Source organism: Tachypleus tridentatus, chromosome 10 (genome assembly GCF_004210375.1).
Source record: "Tachypleus tridentatus isolate NWPU-2018 chromosome 10, ASM421037v1, whole genome shotgun sequence".
NCBI lineage: Eukaryota > Metazoa > Arthropoda > Merostomata > Xiphosura > Limulidae > Tachypleus > Tachypleus tridentatus.
In genome coordinates, this window is record NC_134834.1 from 179,703,358 (window position 1) to 179,723,388 (window position 20,031).

General features: G+C 36.0%; 1 protein-coding gene and 1 long non-coding RNA gene across 6 annotated transcripts in view; one reads left to right on the forward strand and one right to left on the reverse strand.

The window, feature by feature from the left end:
- Positions 1-20,031, forward strand: part of LOC143231043 (uncharacterized) — a 78,419-nt gene that overhangs the window by 18,051 nt on the left and 40,337 nt on the right. The window contains exon 1 of one of the 5 annotated variants that reach the window (XM_076465540.1): positions 4,888-5,043. The exons of the other annotated variants lie outside the window; for them this stretch is intronic. The gene's annotated coding sequence lies outside the window, so the exon portion shown is untranslated. Of the gene's footprint in view, positions 1-4,887; positions 5,044-20,031 lie in introns of those variants that run through there. 5 annotated transcript variants of the gene reach the window in all.
- Positions 9,011-12,380, reverse strand: LOC143231044 (uncharacterized). Its single transcript, XR_013016760.1, has 3 exons — positions 12,245-12,380; positions 9,690-9,774; positions 9,011-9,351 (listed from the first exon to the last, which is right to left on the reverse strand). It is a non-coding gene; the product is annotated as an uncharacterized LOC143231044 (long non-coding RNA).

Sequence of the window (20,031 nt, forward strand, 5' to 3'; positions counted from 1 at the left end):
GGTTGGCAGGTGAACTTACACCATGACTTTCTTGTAATTAGCAGAACAATCATGTTAAAATCAGTACGGTCTCACAAGGTCGAAATTATTCATAAACGTATTATTACGTACGTATGTTTACGGTTAATAAGGATAATTCGTCACCAATTAAGTATGCCAATAATATTTCTATACGGTAAGATACCAGGATAACTCGACAATATGTGTTATCGATATATCTTTTTGAAGAATATCCTTAGGTAGCTTATGCATTAAAACTAGACCTCGTATACATATAGTTTGTATTAAACGTCTTACTCGTGCCTTGTACACCTTACTACAGGTTCTTGTCTTAGACGATCCTCTGTATATAGTTGAGCGGCCTGTCCTGTAAATATTAGATATTTTCCAACTCTTTCTCTTGTTTGTTTTTTTCGATTCGCACACTTTTCCGGCTCGTAATCTCCGTCACACCAAACATTCTCCCAGTTTCAGCTGTGGATGCGTTAAAATTCCACTATCTGGTCAGAGTAAAGCGGCCCAAAAGTTGACGGAGAGTGCTGTTGAGTAGCTACCTTACTTCCGGTCCATCTCTTCAAAATTAGGGACTGTTATGTACAGATGACTCGGCTTGGCTGGGTGGTTAGATCGCTTAACTTCAAATGTGAGGTTCGCAGGTTCGAATCCCCGTCACACCAAACATGCTCGCCCTTTCAGCTGTAGGAGCGTTATTATGTGACATTCAAGCCCACTATTCGTTAGTAAAAGAGTAGCCCAAGAGCTGGCGCTGAGTGGCGATGACTAGCTGCCTTCCCTGTAATCTTTCAATGATAAATTAGGAACGACTAACGCAGATATCCCTTGTGTAGCTTTGAACGAAATTCAAAGCAAACCAAAGCACACATTTTTCTTCGTTTTGGGTGTAGGCATTGTCTGGTGGTTACAGTTGTGTACTGTAACAATCTGTGGGTCGCGACTTCGAACCTTATCGCCGAATAAAATCGCCCTTTCAGCTATGGGGCAGTTTTTATGTAAAGGTCAATCTCGCTTTTCTTTATTGAAGAGTAGCCAAAATGTTTGCAGTGAGTGTTGTTGATTAGCAGTTTTTTATCTAATCTATCACTTTAAGCCTACATATTCAACAAACAGACATTCACTTTGGGGAACAACTGCACAAATCGGTAAAAAAATTGGCGCTAGTGGGAAAAAGTTATGTAAATCCACAAACATTCAGCTTTCTTCTTCGTTTTTGCTTGTGGCATTGCTGAGAACGTTTAAAACCTTTAAAATATTATTTTGTAATAACTTCCGATAAATTATTTGCCCGTTTACCAACAACAAAAGGTAGATATTTTTCATATCTCGTAAGGAAAACAGTTTTAAAATATTTGGAGCTAGAGTCTTGCGAATACGTGGAATGAAATATAAAGCTGGGTTCGTCGAAGATCCAGGGTTCTTATCTCTGACCTTCATCGTGTCAGATTTACGAAACTCGTAGAAGACATACATTTGTTTTGGAGTTCTTTCCGTCATGCTATCACGTGGCGCAACAGTATATCCGCAGACTTACACTGCAATAAACACAATGTTTAGCTTTGCACTTAACTACAAACAAACTTTCTGTTATTCATTTTTACTTTTTTTTATGACACTTAAAAACACAGTCGGCACCAGTCTTCTTAGACATAGTCAGACACATTTAGGATTGTTATTGATTTGATTGGTTTGGTAATTGTTCTTTCTTCGTATATATTTCTTAAACGTACTGCTACGTTCGTACAATTATCATTAGGTAAAAGTCCTATGGTAATCGTGATATTCTATTCATTTTGTGAACAGGCAGGCACAAGGCAATTGGGTTGGATACACGACAATCATGATACAGTTGCTGAGAGCGGTTGTTAAGTTGCATAACTTTTGAATTTGTTAAAGGGATTCTGTGTTCAGAAATTCACGCAAAGTTGCACAGTCTGAATTGATATACCAGAGGAGGACACTCAACGGAACCAATCGAATAATGGAACTTGACTGTCACTCCAAAATTTTGTTTGTTTGGAAACAAGCACAAAGCTGCAACGGGTCATCTGTACTCTGCCCACCTCGGGTATCAAAATCTGAATTCTAGCGGCGTGAGTCCGCAGACACACGGCTGTACCATTGAAGGAAACATTTTTGTAGCAACGAGCATTGCGAGCCATGAGCCCTCATGTTCACAGTTCGGGCACGCTTACGACAACTAGGTCACACTCGATCCGTTAAAGGATGTAGAAGTGGTTTGTAGATAGTACGCAACGTTCGGATACAGACGATTTTGTTTTTATTCCGAAACGCCCAAGGTTTTATTTCTATAATATTTTAATCTTATAACATAAATTCAATAAAGAGAGACAAATGCAGATCCACTCATCCTCGTAAAGCTATCAAATAAATATAAATGCTAGCACAAGGAAAGCACAGTAAATTAAAAACGAACTATGCAGTTATTAAACTGTTCAGGTCTCAAAGTTGAAAACTAATTAACTTTCAGGCAGTTATTATTTTCGTGAAAGAGAATATTACAACAGATTATTTGTGTATGTTGTACATTTTTGAAGTTGTAAGACACCCTATGCTCGTACTCATATAAATAGATCAAAATAAAGGTGAAGATTCGTTTGTTAATTTCGCGCAAAGCTACTCGAGAGCTATCTACGCTATTCGTCCCTAATTTAGCAGCGTAAGACTAGAGGGAAGGCAGCTAGTCTTCACCACCTACCGCTAACTCTTGGGCTACTCTTTTACTAATGAATAGTGGGATTGACCATCACTGAACTCGACGGCTGAAAGTGCGAGCATGTTTGGTGCGAGCGGGATTCGAACCCGCGACCCTCAGATTACGAGTCGAATGCCTTAACCACCTGGCCATGCCAGGCCTAAAGGTGAAGGTGTTAGGTTAATTGTGAAATCGTGAGCGTGTTAATAGTAAGTAATTGTGTCTCGTAAGTACGAGATTTGAATCCATGCGATAGCGAATAGTCTCCGCACTGTGACTGCCTTATAAAAATGACTAATAAATCCTATAAGCGGGTGGTGGATGCGGCTAATTGGTTTCCTTCTTTGTGGTATGTACTTCAAAACTAAGCAGGAGAAAACAGCCTTAGGAGGTATGTCACAATGACAAAATACAAATATGTTCCTCGTACGAAAAACTCTGACTATTCATATAAAAAACAGGAAGGAATGCAATATGCAGAGGTTATAAGCATATATATGAAATGTATTGGTTATGAAGGTAGTTCATAAAAAAACTTTCGTGTGAAGGTAATGTGGATGACCGATGACTGTTTGAATTTATACGAAAGTGTCTTTGATCTCTGTAGGAAAATGTTTATAAATAATCCACTATAAATACTTTAATAAGAAAGCCCATAATTCTATCAATCCTTAAAATATACTAAAAATATCTATATTTCCTTCTATAATTCGGGCATGACAGTATGTACCCTGTAATTCTGAGCTGGAAATTGTTACAGGCCCAAAGAAAGAATGTGCCTCGACAACAAGAAGCACGCAAATAACCACATTGTTATCACCAAAACACATGGCCAGAGATGTATGTAAACGCCCTCTGAAGATTTGTTTTACTTACACTACAGTTTCATATTTCGTCGTAGATTAAACAAACGTTTATCACGTAGTTCCACCAGCGACTTATTACGTAGCTCCACCAGCGACTGCGAAGATTTTGTGTTGACATTCCGTGACTAAGTACATTACTTGTGGGTAAAGTAATGATACTTTGTCCTACCCATAAGTGACTTTGAGCAGCAACAGGCATTTCCCGTGTAGTGTTTTTTAGTCTGATCACATTCCTTCTCCGCAGTAAGCCGCGAGGGGAGAACAAGTTCGGGGTTTGCATACCTCACTTGGCGAAACCATGGAAACAGAAGCCGACTACTTACAGCATAGTTGTTCATCCTGGTACAGATGTGTCTTTTACGAGTGTGTTTACGAAACAAAAAGGATTTTCTGTACACAAAACTAGTGTTAACTGAAGGAGATTTTGTTTGTTTCCTTCCACATAAGAGAAAGACTGTGACCTTGGCCTTTTCGCAACAAAAACATTCTACTTCAGAGTATTTAAGAGGCAAACTGTTGCGATGGTGATGTTATATTTATGTGATTCATTTAGTAATCACTGTGTATGATTAGGGCACTGATTGCAGGTTCGAATCTTCGTCACCGAAAATACTTATCTTGTGTGGTTGCTGATGAACCAATCATATGAATGAAGAAGTTCTTGGATTCCAATTACCAGCCGGATCGAAACTAGTTTGAATTAAAGTCGTTGCAGAGAAGAATGTATACGTCGTTTAAATCTTACACATTTTTAAGTGTTTTCCATAGTTTCTAGTTTGGGAAACGGAAATAAATTTGATCTTTTTTGTTTTCGAAAATTTTCCAACAAATCATTGAAGAAATTTTAGAATCCTCAAGTATCAGCCACGAATAAATTATATCGAAAATGTTTTGTTTTTTTCGCTCAAATTGTATCTATTTAGTTTTCGATCGTTAAACAACAAAGTGCAGATTTTAAGAGCATCCAATGTGCAGAGTTCTTTACACTGTTAGCTCTAGTTTGCATTATTATGGGAGTCAACGAGCAATACAAATAATGGCTTTTTTATTTTACAGACTGGTTAAGACACGTGCTTCAACGTGCAAGGCAAACAATGACTTTTTTATTTTATAGACTGGATAAAACACGTGCTATGTTGTTCTATAACGATTCTGACCTAGATTGGAATACTCGTAGATATAATATTAGCGAAGTAACATTTCATATAGTTAAGATAATTTTTGTTGTTTGTAATTTAAATTCCTATAATGTTTTACATAATTTCTGTCACAACTTTTTTTTTCTTTTCATTTGCCGTTGATTTCCGTCCTTTAAAAACGTGGAACTTGATAATTGAGTTAGCACTAGTTTTATGTTTGGTAGTCATTATAACTATCGAACTTTAGTTGGAGACGTTTTCTGTGATATAATGTTTCCTCGGGCTATCAATAACTCAGATGGAATACGTAAGTACATAATATTTGCTAATATGTTTCCATTGATTTCCTAATGTAGGGTTTGAACGTCGTAATCCTATACATTATATAAAATAACGTGAAAAGCCGTGTGAACATGGTTAGTGTACTCGGGCTGTGAATCCGAGTGTTCGAGGTTTGTGACCTAATGCCACGAAAACGCTTTCGCTGTTTAGGGTCGTGAGTGCTCTATAAAAACGGCGGTAAATTTCTACTATCTGGTTAGACTAAAGCGATCCAAGAGTTGATAGAGAGTGCTGTTGACCAGCTATCTTATTCTGGCCTATCCCTTCAAAATTAGGGACTGCTATGGGTAGACGTCCCGGCTTGGCCAGGTTGTTCGGGCGCTCGTCTCCTAATGTGAGTTTCGCAGGTTCGAATCCCCGTCACACTAAACATGTTCGCTCTTTCAACTATAGAGGTGTTATTATGTGAAAGTCAATCCTACCATTCGTTGGTTAGAGAAAAGGCAACAAGTGACTACCCCTCACCCCCAACTCTTGGGCTACTTTTCTACCAACGAATAATGGGATTGACTAAATTAGGGACGGCTAGCGCAGATATCTCTCGTGTAGCTTTGTGTTAAATAGAAGAAAAACAAAAACAACGAAGTGCAAAGAACTCTTTGTATTAATTTGCGCGAAAAGCCTGAAGTATTGTTTGTTTGTTTGTTTTTTGAATTTCGCTCAAAGCTACTCGAGGGCTATCTGTGCTAGCTGTCCCTAATTTAATAGTGTAAGACTAGAGGGAAGGCAGCTAGTCATCAGTACCCACCGCCAACTCTTGGGCTACTCTTTTACCAACGAATAGTGGGATTGACCGTAACATTATAACGCCCCCACGGCTGAAAGAGTGAACATGTTTGGCGCGACGGGGATGCAAACCTGCGACCCTTAGATTACGAGTCGCACGCTTGAACACACTTGGCCATGCCGGGCCAAGTCTGAAGTAAAACAAACTATTACGCAAGATATGACAATGAATCCTTTAGTTTTATATATACACAGGAGATTTAAATAAACACTTTAATAGAAAATGTTAACTGTTATTCTTGTTTTAATTTTGCAATTTATCCATATTAAAAAAGCATTGATTGTTTTTATTGGGGTGCTTTCAGTTGGTCTTATATGTTGGTACAGTTATATGTCAACTAGAGAAATAAGTGAAGGTTTGCAGTGGACCTTATTCCGTGTTCGTTATTTAAGCCACGTATTTTCAAACGGTTTGTTTGATTGTAGTTAAGCACAAACTTATAGAATAGGTTATCTATGCTGTGCCCGCCACGGCTATCGAAACTCGGTTTCTAGCGTTGTAAGTCCGCAGACTTACTGCTGTGCCAGGGGAAGGAAGGGGTTGCGTTTTCAGAAAGGGGAACACAAAGAGGTTTTGCATTGACCTTAATTAAACAGCAGTTTTTGGAATAGAACGTAGAACGTATTTAGTCTAACTCCTGTACCAGATGTACACAGAAATTACATCCTTCGGTTTGTCCCGCGGTGGGTCAGTGGTACGTCTACGTACTTAAAATGCCAAAATCAGGGGCTGAGTTCATTGAATGAGAAGAACTCGCGTGGTTCGTTGTGTAACTTTGCGCTATAAAGAGTAAACAACAACAAATTCTTTGGACTCAGGTCAAGATCTGTGACAATTTCACTCTTGTCGAATGGATCGACGAAACACGAAAGGTTGAAAACTCTTGAACAACATTATAAAATAAATACGCTATTTACACAAGCTGGTCTCCAAACGTGTGCATGTAGCTTTTTAATGTGTATTACAACAATATAATTTAAATGATAATAAATGCAATGAATTACAAGAAACTGGTCTATATAGAGTATTTTAAACTCCCACAAATAATTTTAGGAACAAATTTCAAAGTCAAAATAGATCACATATCTCTTAACTTCGTATAATAGAGGTAATTTGCGAGGGAAATACTATATACAAGCTATGAAATTTTCATTATACTGTGATAATATGCATTACTTCCATTGGTTGTAACTTGTGTCGAAATCCTCGTGCAGCTAAAGCATTTAATTTGGGTTTGGTGAAGAAAGCCGTAACAAAAACTGTTAATTTAATAAACACGTAATGTCACGATTATGTAAAAATATAATCAAATGTGACTCGTAATCTGAGGGTCGCGGGTTCGAATTCCAGTCATACCAAACGTGCTCGCCCTTTCAGCAATGGGGGTGTTATAAAGTAATGGTCAATCCCACTAGTCGTTGATAAAAGAGTAGCCCAAGAGTTGGCGGTGGATGGTGATGGCTAGCTAGCTGTCTTCCCTACTGTCTTACACCGTTAAATTAGGGACGGCTAGTGTAGATAGCCCTCGTTTAGCTTTGCGCGAAATTAAAAAACAAACAAAAACAAAAAGATATTCAAATGTTCATCTTGAAAGGTCTTGAAAGTGTTCTGGTTCAAGAGGAAATAAAACCAAATTTGAGAGTAACAAATATTTTTATTTTAAGTTAATATGTCATGCTGTGTTGTAACCCACATAATGCAAAATTCTTCTCGTGCGTGATTCGTGAAATACGCATGTTTTACTGACGTTACAACATTACAAATTACTACGTTAAGCATTCTTTATGTGACGTCACTTTAGTTCAACTGACTGACTGGCAAACAACACACTATTGTTCAATGGTGTACATGGTTAAAAGAGGTGAATCCTTCAAGTGACCCCATTTCGGGAAAATAATATTACGATTACATAGGAACGTAATAAAATTGCGGTTATATAGGGATATTATAGTATTACGATTCTAGGAAAGTTATTTATGAGTTAAGACATTTGAATATATCAGAAATACACATTTTGATATTAAAACTTGATTTCAAACAGAATTGACTTGCCTTCTATTTATGGGGAATAATTCTCAGTTACACACAAAGAGAAATTGAGTTGTTGTTTTTTTGACATACCAACAAAATTTGATGAAGACAAAAAATCAGAACATCGTCCACAGGTAACGTATGGCTCATTTCATCCCGTTATATATTTATTAAAAACAACCACTTTCCTAAAACTTCCTTTCCTGAAGACTTTAATTAAGAAACTAAAAGGTTTTTAAAGTTTATTTTTCACATGTGCAGGCCCGGCCTGGACAGGTGGTTAAGGCACTCGACTTGTAATCCTAAGGTCGCAGGTTCGAATCCCCGTCACGCCAAACATGCTCACCCTCTCAGCCGTGGGGGCGTTATAATGTCACGATCAATCCCACTATTCGTTGTTAAAAGAGTAGCCCAAGAGTTGGCGGTGGGTGGTGATGATTAGCTGCCTTCCCTCTAGCCGTTCGTGCTCGATGTGAACGTACACAGACGGTAGGTCGACGAAATATAAAAGGCACTGTCATATTGAGGAACAGCTAATGAATCACCACCGACGAAACTGGAAATTTCCAGATTTATAAAGATTAATTTACCCCTTGGACTTCCATGTGGGAAGTACTTTTAGAACACGGTTTCTGATGACATCCTTTGCCAGTTGACACGGAAAAGATATTTATCAAAAAGAGGAAACGAGTTTGGTGCGTGAAAGAGTATTTCTATTAGTGTCGTCAACTTCATTTGATTCATCCAGAACTCTCAACATCAAAAATATTTATTCATTTCATTTGTTTTGATCCCTGTAAGCCATTTTTTGTTGTTGTTGTTATTGTAGATTAAGTGATTTTCAGATTGCATTTATATCCAACACAAACCCTTACCTTCCGGTCCTTTTAAAGAGGTATTTCGATTCACAAATACATGAGTTCTAGTTAAAAGTAAGTCTGTTTGTAGTTAAACGCAAAGCTACACGATAGGCTATCTGTGCTCTTCCCACTATAAGTATTAAAACTGAATAAGTGTGTGTAATTCACTTTATACACGTTTTCTGGTGGGACACAGCATGTAGCTCGATGTAGTTTTGTTATAAGAAAACACACACACACACTTTGGACAAGCTTTAAGATTTATGTTGTTTACCTACAGAACAACGTCCTTGAAGTCTATAATTAGCGAAACAAAGAGTATTAATACTTGACAAACTGTGGTTTTTAACAATATATATATGTTAAATATATTCATGTTTAAAAAATGTTTGTTTGAAATTAAGTACAAGGCTATAAAATGGACTGTCTGTCCGCTGCCTCTCAGGGGTATCGAAATTTAGTTACTTAGTAGGTGAGTCAGCAGATATACCGATGTTTCACTACGTAGATTGACGAAAAGTCGTAGTGGCTGTCATAAGATAACTCTAGTCCTGTATGCACGATATTAGCATTGTGGGAGTTTCTCATGCCATCGCTGTAACAGAGAGTTTTATATGTTAACATACAAACGCAACACATAAGTTAAATTAAAAAAAAAAAGGTACCTTCCTATCTCGTTTTTGATATTGATTATAAAATCATTATTTATACTAACATTATTCATGGTACTGGACCTTGACTTTTAAAATATACTTTGATGGTGTTTCTTTCAGAATGGTTAATTAGATCCCTACTTAAAAAGTAGTTTCATATAATAGTTCGGAAAAAGAAAAAGACTGAAAGCGGTAACAAATATGTGCTGACTTCTTTGCGATTTGTACAAAGGAATAAATAAACAAACATTTGAATGTTTAAAAATTCTTTTATACTTACTGAAAAAAAGAGCATGTAAGTCTAAAAGTAGGAGCTCGATTCCCTCGCTGAACACACCGCAGGCAGTCCACTGTGAAGTTTTTCCCTTGAAAATAAAGAAAGCAACAGCAAAGAGGAATGCATCAATATTTGAAAAATACATTAGTAAGATTATCAAACACGTTCAAATACTGGGGAAAGGTACAGGAATTACTTATTTGTTCAATGTTTTACCTTAGAAATAGTAAGTTAGTTCGAAAGAGAAGAGACTCAGCTTATGCACTCGTGTATTATATTATATATTTTCAATATTTATTGTGTCTTTCAACTAGAGTTGTAATTTTTAATGGACAAAAGACCTTTGAAGCTAGCAATGGCTTCTGCAGTCGTGAGTTGAAAAATAACGAAACATAGCTGAGGCATTACAGTCGTGAGCCAAAGGACACTCGAGACTGGTTTGAGAGTCATAGTTGTAAGCCAAAAGAATCGTGAGGCCAGCCACAGTACTGAAATTGTAAGCCAAATGGTTCACGAAACTGCTATAGTCGTAAGCCACAGAAGTTATTGATATTGCCTTATTGCACAAAGAAATATCGAATGCTGCCTGTGTAGATAGAAAATCTATGTAATATATTAATAGAACCAACTGTTTAAAAACGTTAATATTCAACTGCAGTGTTATATTTAAACACGTGGTTCATAATATCTTCATGTTTCTACTACAGTATTTTGTTAAACTTGTGGTGTATAATATCTCCTTGCTTCTACTGCAATATTTTACTACATTCGTGGTCCACAATATCTCTTTGCTTTTACTGCAATATTTTAGTACATCCATGGTCCATAGTATCTCCTTGCTTCTACTGCAATATTTTACTACATCCGTGGTCCATAGTATCTCCTTGCTTCTACTACAGTATTTTACTACATCCGTGGTCCATAGTATCTCTTTGCTTCTACTACAGTATTTTACTACATCCGTGGTCCATAGTATCTCCTTGCTTCATTGACTTTGAGCTTTGTTACTTTACATCGCTATGTGGGTAATTTATTCTGTGTCAGGAGAAATGAGTTAAACAAAACTATACAGAAGAGGACCAGATATTATCGTATGATATGTTAAAAGATTCACTTTATACTTGTTTTGATTCTATAAACAGAGGAAAAATCCATCAAGTTTTACATTGGTCGCGTTGAGCCTGTGAACATTTTGTTTTAATTCCAGCATATGTCATTAATTGAAACAAATTAAACATTTGCCTTAACATTTCCGTTTCAAATTACAAAGTGACTGAAAACGCTAGAGGTATATTCTGTTTGTAAGAGCCATAGATGGTTTGCATGTGACGTCATAAAACCTTCTGTTTTAGTCTGTGAATGACGTAAACATCGCCTTTGGCAAAAAATAGGAATTTTAAATTCTGGTGAATCAGTTCCTCGTTATATCTTGTTTTAGGTACATTTAGAAGAGGAGTTGCAGCGTCAGATAACACGATATTATAAAATGAATTTATCATTTTTTTACCTGAAGCAAATGTAAGCATTTGACGTACGATATGGCGAGTTACACTATATATCACGTGACGTCAGTGTAGATCAAAACAGTAAAACCTATAATAGTAGGTAATATATATATATACAAACTCACTAATATGTGAGTGTGGGGTTGGGTGGAAATTACCCAATAACAATTAGACATCAGTTTGAAAGCTACAGAGACAGTTTAGATTGTGTTATACGTTAATGGTAGCATATAATGAACTTATTGATTTCAGCTTTTAATGTATGTAATTTTAATGCTTCGTTTTTTTATGATCTAATTTCTCATCTACAATGTATTCCTATCAAATAAAACCAAAATCTGTTAGTGTGTTTTGTTAACCTTGAATAAATGTATTGAAATAAACAGTAGAAATTTCTGTAAAAGTCCTTGAGCCTGAGTGACCCTACTATACGCCCAACAACTATCAACTACAAGCAATCAATTAGTTACTGTCAGCTGTCAGTAGCAGGAGCTGCAAGAACCTAGAATGCTACCAGGGGCTGCGGCTGTGTTTGTTACTTTCTTAAGAATTGTTAGTTTAATATTTTATCTCATTCCATTTTACACGCTTGTTACCTTAACCTACTTAAATATTTCAAAAAGGTGATGTCATTAAGTTACAGTCTGTTTAACCCACAATAACACTGGCGGAGAACACATACTCTAAAGATCTTATCAGCTACCACAGTTTACCCCTTTTTTTCTCTAATTTAAAAATCCGCCCATTATTTTTTAACAAAACGGTCAACAGGAAATCTGGTGTTATATATATGGGACATGAATAATAATTTATAGAAATTGCTATAATTAATGACTTGTATATTATATGCGTAATGATATTTATGTAAAATGTAGAAAAAAATAGATGTATAAAGTAAAGGCTTTACAGTTAACTTGTTATCTAAACAATTAAACAGCAGAGCTTAAATTCCGAGTTTATTTTGGAATTTCTACTTACTGATTAATTATAATTAACGAATAAGTTTAATATATCGATTTGCCTGGAAAAGCCAGATTTGGCAAATAAACTCACCAAAATAATGCCATATTTAGAGTCTTTGCATCAGGTATGAGTCCCATTCTTGAGTCGGTACAAAAACTAGTTATCCGACATCTGGTGGAATTTTATAGTGTTAACTTACATGGTGTTCAAGAAGGTCCCCAAAATGTTATAAACATTTAGGTTTGGACTTTTTATCAACCAATCTATGACGTCAGTGGTTTTTGTTCAAGACAGTACATCAGATAGATGTTATCTCGTTCTGAGACAAAGTCTGACTGTTTCCATAAAATATATTACACTTCATTCTAAAAATATTAAAACTTCAGTATATCACGAACCACTCTAGTGGTTCATGATGGGAATAGCCCATTTATTCTTCTTTATTACTGTTTAATACTGCTCCGTCAAACTACAACAAAAATGGCTGTGAATACTGTAAAAAAACCACAAAAAAACATTGGCCATGGATGTAATTTAATGTTTATCTGGCAGATATGACAAATGTACCATAGCTATTATTAACTTGTTGTTTTTACTGTACTGATGTCATGTATCATTTATTTATCTACAGTTCCTACCCTTTCGGACAAGACGCTGTTGACAGAATCACAGTTTGTTGTTGTTGTTTTTTATTTTTGCATGATAGATTTAGAACATGTTACCCAAAGATTGTAACTGATGGCAGTTCGCAGCGTAAGTGAGGGATAAATGGAGGGGGGAATGATTAATTAACAAATGTTCAACCTTGTAGAGTGTGCAGAATATCACTCCATAAAAAAACTTGACCAGCTATAGCAAAATTGTGATTGGAATTATTATGTACAGCTGAGAGGAAAAGGGAAACATAGCAGCTATAAGAAATATCAAAAATTACTATTTGTATACATATCCTATCATATTATGACACATTGTCTTATATTTGTTTTGAATATATCATATATGCGTACATCTATATAACTTGAAAAATTAATGTGGCTCTCTATATATCGGTTTTACAACTTAAACACAACAACAACTGTAAAGTTTCCACGTACATACACAGATATAGATACTAATGAACAAGCATATACAAAACTCGTGTGGTTACAAAATCTAGTTCATTCACCACACCAGTATACATATAGTTCAGTAGTCTACAGGGTATAAATATAGTAGATATGTGTATTTTACTATATTATATATATGATATGTTGATAGCCTTGTATTACAATGGTCTCCCGCTGGGACAGCGTTAAGTCTTCGGATTTATAACGCTAAAATTATGGATTCGATTCTCCTCGGTGGACACAATAGGTAACCCGATGTGGCTTTGCTATAATAAAACACACACACACACATTATAGTAACAATCATACATGCGGTATTAATAATAACATTATGACAATGATACCAGGAACAAGTGCCATCCAGTCTTCTTGAAACCAGTCCAATGGCTGTCATTGTATCCTGACAGAAGAACATCGTACATCAATTACGTATTTCATTAGATCCGGCATGGCCAGGTGGTTAAGTCACTCGATTCATAATCTGAAGGTTGAGGGTTCGAATCCCCGTCACGCCAAACATGCTCGCATTTTCAGCCGTGGGGACGTTATAATGTTACTGTCAATCCCATTTTTTGTTGGTAAAAGAGTAGCCCAAGAGTTAGCGGTGGGTGGTAATGTCTAGCTGCTTTCCCGCTAGTCTTACACTGCTAAATTAGGGACGCTAACGCAGGTAGCCCTCGTGTAGTTTTGCGCGAAATTCAAACTGTATTACATAATTTTATCATTTCTATTTTAGGAATGATAAAGTTAACGTCTAGCTGCCACGTGCATTTAGGTCTAGTATTTTCTTTGTATATAGTTCATTGAAGTTCGAAACTTTCTTGTAAGTTTAATGTTAACTGAAGTCATTTAATGGAATTCATTGTACGTAAAAACTTTGAAAGAGTTTCTTCATAAGGAACTGATCGTCAGTTATTATATTTCTTGGCTTATTGGTAAGTGTTGCCATAAAAAGACAGCTGGACGAACACATTATTTTTTAAGAACATAGAATAAACATCTCTGTAAGTGATGGCAAAAGTACAATGGTAATCGTTTTCCCTGTGAGAAAAGTTACGCCAGATCATGTTGTTTTACCTAGTAGAAATGATTAGACTAACCACGATTATGATATCTGATTTGCAAAATTATCCGAAGGCATAAAAATGTAATTATCTTATAAATCATATTAGATTAAAAATGTTCGAAATTTTATTATAGGCTGATAAGTGCTTAATAATTTATAGCTAACAAAAAACAAAGTAAAACAGAATGAATAGATATTACAGTTTCCGCTAGGACCTAATAACAGCTGTAGGTAATTATATATTGACAGCGGGATATCGTCACCACAGAATGGTATAGAGTCTGATTGATACACACTATTATTAAAGTCATTATCTCAGAAATGGAGACTCTTAAAAATAATAAAACTAATTGTTGATTTTTTTTAAAGGCTACCGGCAATTCGTTTGCTGAATGGTCTTTTTGTGGGAAAAGTTGTAAATGTTTATATTATGTTGTGCAAAGAAAGCGAGCTGAATGACGTCACAGGCGCATGTTTCTCGACAGATCCCACGAGAAATTATATAGATTAGGAAATGTTTCTACCTGATAAAACTTTCGCGCACGTTAAGTGATGAAATTTCTTAACGATTATGTGAGAAATATGTGATATTTTAACTGTTGTGTTAAGCCTTGAAGCTTCCTTACCATGAGTATGTAATTGTTAATGTCACACATGCTGAGTGATTACAAAGAAAGTTCCATATTTCAAACTTTATAAGTAATAAGACTTAACATGCTATACAGTGTCTCAAAACTACATCGTAATCCACTAATAGCTCTTACACTGTCTCAAAGCTACATCGTAATCCACTAATAGCTCTTACAGTGTCTCGAAGCTACATCGTAATCCACTAATAGCTCTTACAGTGTCTCGAAGCTACATCGTAATCCACTAATAGCTCTTACAGCGTCTCGAAGCTACATCGTAATCCACTAATAGCTCTTACAGTGTCTCGAAGCTACATCGTAATCCACTAATAGCTCTTACAGTGTCTCAAAGCTACATCGTAATCCACTAATAGCTCTTACAGTGTCTCAAAGCTACATCGTAATCCACTAATAGCTCTTCTAATAAACTAGCATTGCTGTATTTCTGTTCTTTCCCTCCCATTCAACAACAACCCCCTTCTCCAAGAGTCTCAGTGATCAGCTTGAAGGCTTATAACGATAAAAACATAGTTTCGATACCCGTGGTTGACATAGCAAAGATAGTTCATTGTGTAGTTTCGTGCTAAGCAAAACATAGATAAGTGTTCATTTGAACGAAATTCGTGTCATAATGCTGCTCAGAACAGATTATTTTTGCAGTAGTTTCTTTCAGAACTAGTTTTGATTGGAAGTTGTGAAAAGTAAATCGAACACTTTCTGTGTCAGCTTCTGAAACACTGCGCACTATGTACAAACTTTTCTCGCAAAATTTAGTACCGTAAGACACATAGCTATTAGCGTATAATTACCTGAGATATTGAAATTTCCTTGTCGTCATTTAACATTTAATCATCTTTCTCACTCGTAAGAAGGCGGATGAGCAAACACATGCTTACATGATTGTCATGCTACATATAAAGCCAATCACTTTGTGTAGCGATTAGAAAATCATACCCATTAATTAGCAATAAATACTGCAGATAATGGTTCGTTTGTTTGTTTTTTGAATTTCGCGCAAAGCTATCTATTCTAGCCGTCCCTAATTTAGCAGTGTAAGACTAGAAAGAAGGCAGCTAGTCATTATCACTCACCGCCAACTCTTGGGTTACTTTTTTTAGCAACGAATATTGGATTGACCGTAACATTATAATGTCCCCACGGCTGAAAGGGCGAGCATGTTTGGTGTGACGGAGATTCGAACCCTCAACCTTCAGATTATGAATCGAGTGACTTAACCACCTGGCCATGCCGGGCTCTAACTTTGTGTAAAATATGGTTAGTTTTAGCACCAAAGTGTTAGGCAATTGTCTTTTACAGGTATGTTTGAGGTTGACGTATGGAAAAAACATTCATTGAAAAGAAGGCTATCTTTTTAAAGGAAATACAAACATTAATAAGATGAAGCAGCCTAAAGACCATTAATTTGGAGGAATTTCCTTCTTAGGGAGTTAAACCTAGTTGTTCATGTCAAACTGTCCCATGATGGCTCAGAGTTAAGTGTGAAATGTTATAACACCAGAAATCGGTTTTGATACCTGCGATGGAGAGAGGAAAGGTCGTGTAGCATTATTTTTAACTACGAGCAAATATTAAAAACAATAAAACTGCAGCTATGTAACTTGTTTTTACAAAATCCATCAATCTTCTTTCCACTAACTTGAGTTCTGACTAGGAGGTGTTTCAGTGCTACAATAGCAAAGTATTTCATTTATTCTTAGCCGCACTTAAACATCAGGTTATAAAACAGAAGGAGTCACTCACTAACTGGTCTGTCATAGCCGGTTGGTTGAGACACTTGACTCGTAATTTGAGGATTGCGGTTTCGAATTCCCGTCGTACCAAAAATGCTTGTCCTTTCAGCCGTGGGGAAGTTATAATGATAAAAGAGTAGCCCAAGAGTCGGCGGTGATGACAAGCTGTCTTCCCTCTAGTCTTACATTGCAAAATTAGGGACGGCTAGCACAGATAGCCCTCGTGTAGCTTTGCGTGAAATTCAAAACAAACCACTTCCTAACTAGGTAGGACAAAGATTCTCCAATTAATATAAACGTCTGGAATTCCTTTTGACTTAATATTCTACGACTTTTTTAAATTATCGTACTTACTCCGTCTCGAAGAATCAGTTAAAGGATTTTTGAACTCTTAATATTCTAGCTATAAGAAGGCAAAAACCAGAATTGTAAGACTTCGTCACTTACCTTGTTTGTTCAGTATCATAAATATATATATATATGAAGACTTCTGTATGTTTGACCCATGCATTGAGTCCTTGGATAAATACTGGCCAGTCAAAGCAGACTGGTACGATTTGGATATGCACATATCAAAGTGTCGAAAGAAGAACATTACAATGCTTTTAAACCAATGATAAAGCTGTTTGAACAATTGGACAAGGCAATTCATCATTCACCATAACCCTGTCAACATTATGATTTTAAACATGCATCATAAATGCCAGAATGACCTTGCTGTTCTTGGTGAAGTGACGATAATCCATACTGAAGAGAAATGTCTTGAACTTTGAAGCTACATTTATCAAATAGGGCATAGGGTGGATGGCCAATCTTGAGATGGCCAATTTGTATAAACATTAGCTGAAGCTGTTAAGAGTCATTAGCTTATAGCCGTGAATTTCCTTGTCACATATAGAATTCTATACATTTTAATTATTACTTAATAGTTTTGTGCATTGTAGACAAAACAATGGGCATCAGTTTAAAATCAGTTCATTTCCAAGAATTTTGGTTCTGCATCAAGCAGTATGAGACAGAGAACTCAAAATATGAATAAATTGATCATAGCTGCTCTTTACAGATACGTGAATCCATATATTCATATATAAATAAATGTTACACAAATTGTTAAGTATTACAATATGCTTCTCTTCTGTAAGAGCTGTCTACCTTACACTTAAGACAACTTGTACAGTAAGAAGGAGAGCGACTGGAAGTTAAAGTTGGCTGGCAAAAGAAGTACTTTATCTTAGAGTATTTTTGAAACGCAATATTAAAACAATGAGGATTCACTTGCGTATCTGACTAATGTCTTTTTTAGGAATTTTGTGTCTATTGTTAAACAATCTTAACTCGCAGCTGTATGGCCGCTCGCTATAAGAGATCAATGGAAAGACAGTGTTATAAAAGTAGCAATGACGGTTACAGTGTTCTGGTCGTGTGTCCTAAAGAAATTCTCGATATCATCTAATGACCTTAGATTCAGCAACCGTAAGAACATGACAAATGACATTTTAACTATTTGTAAAACCCATCCTAAGCATGGTTTTATATGACTGCAAGAGTGCCTGAACTGGAACTGACATCAGTTACCTTCATAGGTCTTGTTATTTCTACTCTTAATTTTCTTATCATTATAATACAATGCAATCCATAAAATGTTAATTTGTTAGCTTTAGAATTGTCCCACCAGGCTTTACAAAGACCCATCTGCGCACATCCATCCAGAATTTTTCACGGATAGACTAAAGGACAGATGAATATTTAACAGCACGAGCCATTGAGCTACTCTACTCTGATCAAGTAGTAGAAGCTGACCTTTACTCTTTTAACGGACTAATGACCACAAAGTGCAGAGAACATTTTTTTTGCTTCAACAGGATGCAGCTGTGGACACTCAAAACTACAATCCACGCAAACTAGGCAATGGGCCACGCCCGACTCATAAATGTGAATTTTATATTATTGTGTCTTTACTTTCATTAAAAAAGTATGTTCACGATAAGGAATAGTTGATCATCGTTATTGTATTTTTACAGACAGTTTTATTATTATTCAGAGAAGCCAATAGTTGAAGTGTCATTTTGGTGAAGCGCGAATGTGTAAGCCAGAGTTTTTCCTGTCGGCATCGAGCGTTAGATCTTACAGACCTGGGAGGGTCAGATTTTCTTCCCTTAGCACATGATGAATGGCTCTTGTTTAATATTAATTTAATTACTATAACAAGATCAAAGTTTAGTTAGTCAATGCACTTACTCTGACCCTTCGAAGGTCAGGTCCATGCAGGTAATTACAGTAATATTAATGCTTTAAATACGTTTTTGCTTTAATTCGTTTGTATAAAGTTCTGCACTTCTCAAACAGTTCAAGATGCATTTTTTTCACATTAAAAAAAAAGTAAGTTTAGGTTTCTAGGAAAGCATTTACACAAACACTTTTTTAAACGCTGTCACGATAATTTAAAATCAATGATAAATTATCGTAGTCTATTATAAGGTGGAATTTAGTTATTTTTATTATACACATATATACTGGGAAGAGGTACTTAGGGCTATCTTCATCACGTATGCAGTAATGACCAAGTTCGCAAAGTAAGTCATTTTTGTGCTAACATTTCGTGAAATAATTTGGCGAACTGTATAGAAGACTATCTATTAACGTTTCTATGTTTGCATAATTGTGCATGAATTTTGGAGATGTTGATCTTGGTGCTTGGTACAGTGTTGTAAATAGTGAGTTCTGTACTGTTTGTAATTTAGTTTTAATTTATTTAAGTGCTACATTTATCCATGTAGATGATACATATTCAATCACTGGACGTATACATGTCTTTTAAATTTTGACTATGTTAGCGATTGTTACTCCACCGTTTTTATCCATTGGATTATTGGCATAATTTGCACGTTGTCAAACTTTAGTTTTTATACTGTTTACATGTTTAATTCATGTTAATTTAGTCTTACCAAATTTTGCTCATGTTGTTAGTCTGAAAACGTGCACCGTTCTTGTAGAATTTTGGTGGATCATTTTTGTGTTTGGTGAGTTTTGCAAAAACTACTAATTGATTCTTTGGGACAGTACTTTCAACGCGAATTTTTTGACAGTATTCGACAATGATGTTTATTTGAGGTTGGATTTTTGAGTAGAAGCACTTTTCAAGGCTGTCACATCGTGTGCATAATGTGACGAGTACCCATGATTTGAATGTTTTAGAGGCATGTTGTTAACATTCATGATGAATAAAGTAGGACTAACCACTCCTCTCCGAGGGACACCTACCTCAGGAGTAAATGACTTCGAGAAGATCCCCCTTAACATTGATTCTACATTTACTGTTTGCCAA